The sequence below is a fragment of the Oryctolagus cuniculus genome, chromosome 7 (assembly GCF_964237555.1).
Source record: "Oryctolagus cuniculus chromosome 7, mOryCun1.1, whole genome shotgun sequence".
Classification (NCBI taxonomy): Eukaryota; Metazoa; Chordata; class Mammalia; order Lagomorpha; family Leporidae; genus Oryctolagus; species Oryctolagus cuniculus.
Window position 1 is genome coordinate 58,112,125 of NC_091438.1, and position 4,107 is coordinate 58,116,231.

A 4,107-nucleotide genomic window follows, 5' to 3' on the forward strand; every position below is an offset into this window, starting at 1 on the left:
AACTTGTAGACCTTGGAGACCTGGTGGAGTACGTTTCTGCCTGGAAGCTAGCAGGCTGAAGGCCCAGGCACAGTGTGTTTGAGTCCAAAGGCAGCAAGTGCCCCAGTCTGAAGGCAGGCAGACAGGCAGGAGGAGTTCCCCCTTCCTCGGTGGAGCGCCAGCCTTCTGGCTCTATGCAGGTCCTCAACTGATTGGACGGGCCCCACCAGCATGGGAGAAGGCAATGTGCTTTGCTCAGTCTGCCAGTTCAAATGTTGATCTCATCCAGAAACCCTCTCCCCAGACACACCCAGAACAATGTCTGGCCAAACATCTGGGCTCTCTGGGGGGCCGGTGAAACTGACATAGAATTACATCAGGCTCTTTGCAGATGAGTGATGAGACCTGACTTATGTTTCTAGAAGATTATTCAGGCTGGGCGGAGACAAGGGTGGTTCAAGGAGAAATGTTCCGTAGCTGCTGCACTAATCTTGGTGTGCAATGGCTGTGGGATGGGCCGGGCTAGAGGTGGTGTGAAGGGGTTGCATTCTGGATGATATGTGAAGGGAGGGCGTGCAGGACCCACTGAGGGGCTGGGATGTGGGATGGGAAGGGGGCGAGGCAGCAAGGGTGATGCCGGTGTTTCGGGTCTGAGCGACTAGAAGGTAGGAGTTCCCATTTGTTGAGACTGCTGTGGCGTCTGGTTTGACCAGGGTCTATTGGGCAGTAGGGCTTAGACGTGTCAAGCTCAGAAGTCTGTTTACATCTCAGCAGGCCTACGAATGTATCCAACTAGAATTCTGGGGTGTGGGTTTCTTCAGTTTGGTGGTCGGTAAACTTCTTGAATGAGTGATCATGTGACTGGTCAGGTTTTTCCGAGCAGCCCCCAACAGCCTTCCGCATGTCACCAATCCCTGTGGCCTGGAGAGCCCGCCCCAGCAGGAGACCCCAAAATCTCTGCTCTAGAGCAAGATCCCATCAAACCATTTCTGGTGGTTCTGGATTCTGGTGTTGTAACTGCCAGGAGGAGACTCTTGAGAATCTTTTATTGCTTGGTTCTCAGATTCTTATTCAGTTGGTCTGAGTGGGACTTGTATGTTGGTAATTTTTTTTTTAGATTTTATTTAATTATTTATTTTTGAATGAATGACAGAGAGAAAGGGAGGAGAGAGAGAGAGAATCTTTCATCCATTGGTTCATTTTCCAAATGGCCACAGTGACTGGGGCTGGGCCAGGCCAAAGCCAGGACCCTGGAATTCTGTCAGTGTCTCCTATGAGGGTGGCAGGGGCCCAAGCACCCAGGCCATATTCTGATGCCTTCCTAGGCACATTAGTGGGGAGCCAGGTCACAAGTGGAGTAACTGGGATTCAAACCAGCATTTCGATATGGCATACTGGTACTGCAAGCTGCCTCACACTGGTAGTTTTAAAAGATCCTCAGTTTATCATTCTGGGCTCCTGCCTTAACAGACCTCCTGAACTTCATTTTTTATTTGCTGTTGTTTTTAAATCAGCTCTTTAATCAAGACGTCAGGAAAATTCTGAAGTTCTAGGCAGAAACAGTAGGAGAAAAAAAATCTATGCAAAAAGATATTTGGCATAGCATTATTTTTAATAGTAGTAATTTAGAAGCCACCAAATGGAATATTATGCAGCCAGGATAAATGGCTTTGTTGAGAATAGTAACTTGTAAAAATGTTATGAGAGAAAGTTAGGTTAAAAAAGCAGAATGCCAAATTGTGTCTACATTATGAGTGCAACTATGTAAAATTATGCATGCATATAAATAAAGGACTGTAGGGGAACAAAGAAAAATGAAAGCAGTTGCTGTGTTGGTATAATAGGATAGTGGATGATGTTTCTTTCCGTTTTAAATTGCTTCTTTATTGTTAGGGTGTTTGTGCACTAAATAGAAGGAAGAAAGAAATGGCAATGTTGCTTCAAGTACACAGCCTGACTCCCTTCCTCCCCAGAGAAAGTCCTTAGAGTTTTTTCCCCCCTCATCATCCCCGTGACACTGAGATCAACCTCTAGACTCATCAGGAAACCTCTTTTTAATCCCTTAAGTGCCTAATGTATGCCAGCCCAGTGCTAGCTGCTGAGCTGGGGCTGGGGCAGGGGGATGCAGAAGTCAGTTGTTGCTCTAAAGGAGGGCATTGCGAAGTTGGGGGTGGACATGGAAGCCAACAATTACAGTAAGTGTAAGACAGTGTCAGGAGCATGATAGCGGCTTAGGAACAAGGTTCTGGCTAAGCTCAGATCAATCTGCTCCAAGGGACTCCAGGAAAGTTGAAAAGTAGAGGTGACATTGATCTTGATCTTGAAGGATAGGTAGGAACTTGCCAGGTGTAAAAGGGATGGGAACAGGATGGGGTGATGAGGAACAGGTATTCCAAAGAGTAAGGACAAAGAACCATAAGAGGCCTGCAGTATTTAAGAGATGGCAAATAGTTAGGTTTGGATGGAATAGATTCACTTATTAATTAACTCATCCTAAAATTATTGAGTATCTGTTGCGTGCCAGACACTGGGGAGACTAAGAATTATGAACTGTGTTCATGCCTTGAATGCTGATCATAAAACCAGCAGACAGCTAATGAGGACTTGTAGTGCTCTAGATGCACTAGCTCGTGTATTCTTCCTAAGAACCATCTGAGAACCGTTCTTCTTCCCATTCACAGACGATGAAACTGAGACTTTGGCTAAAAGGCTTGTCCGTGGTCTCATGTTTATCACTCAGTGGTATCCCTAGAACCTACAGTCTTGTAGAGAAAAGAGATGGTTACAAAGTAGAATCTTAGATGGCTATAAGGGAGCCTAGATACAGTCGAGGCAGACTTTTGGAGAAAGTGGCCAAAGGTGAGTTCCAGAGGGTAGATAGGCATTGACAGGGAAGGGCTTTATAGTGGTGGTGGTTGAGGAAGCTGATGAGGTTAGTTGGGGACAGTTTAGGAAAGCCTTGAACATCCCACTGGGGAGTTGAAACTTTGTTCTATAAGCAATGGTGAACTAACAAGCTTTTTGAGTCTGTTTTTAATCAGGAGGCTGAGTCACTTGGGCAATGATTCAGCCACACCAACTGTGAACTTTCAATGACTTGGGCTAATGGGGAGAGGAATAGTATGGGTAATCTGAAAATAATGGACGGTTGGAAAAACCTTCAGCCTGCGTGTGGAGTGCACCAGGTCAGGATTCTCTGCAGTGGAGGAGCAGCTGATTTGCTGTATTCATTCCAGACTCTCAACTCCAGCTCATGTTAAACCTGCTTGCTCTTGCCGTCAGACAACAGCCTGGTCTCTGTATCACAGTGGGCTGGAGAAAGGAACTTTCTCCTGGCCCACAGGGGCAGAATAAAATGTAACCGAGTTCCAGATATGGACATGTTTTCTTCCACACCATCTCTAAGACATCAAGGGGACCTGGGACGGTGGCCATGAGCTCACTTCTCCCAGGGGCTGGGGCTGATGAGTTGGCTGGAGCTGGGAGAAACTTGGAGGTTTTAGCAAAGCTGCAGCTTCAGAGTGAAGGGCATGAGTGATTAATGGCACAAGCTGGCACGGAACAGCCAATTGAAGGAGCTATAAAAGTTGGAACAGCACAGGAAGCATTGACCCTGAAACCCACATGCCTGGGAGAGGGGATTTTTCTTTTATTTGCACTTTTTATTGCAGTGATGCAGGGACATTCTGTGAGTAGAATCCAGGGGTGCTATCAAGCAGGCATTCGGGTGGCTGTGAAAAGAGGGGCTTTGATCCTCCTTTGAGAAAGCTGTCTTGGGGCCCAGGCAGATATCATCTGCTCTGTTAGAGCCTTCAATAGTGAAGAGAAAGTTCTCGGTTGAATTGGGAAAGGGGCCTATAAATAACTACAAAATCCTGAACTAGCTTGGCTTACTTCTGTGCTAGCTTCAGTCCTGGATGCCGAGAACCAGAGCTGGGAAGGCGAGACCCAGCTCTGCCCCCAGCTTGGGCACATCACGTCATCTCTTTGTACCCGTTTTCCTCCCTGTGTAGTGAGAGGCTAGGACTAAATGATTATCTGAAACTTCCCTGGCCTAAATTGCTCCCAACTGTGAATGCCATTCAAAAAAAATGTAACAGACAATAACATAGGATGGTTTGTTACATG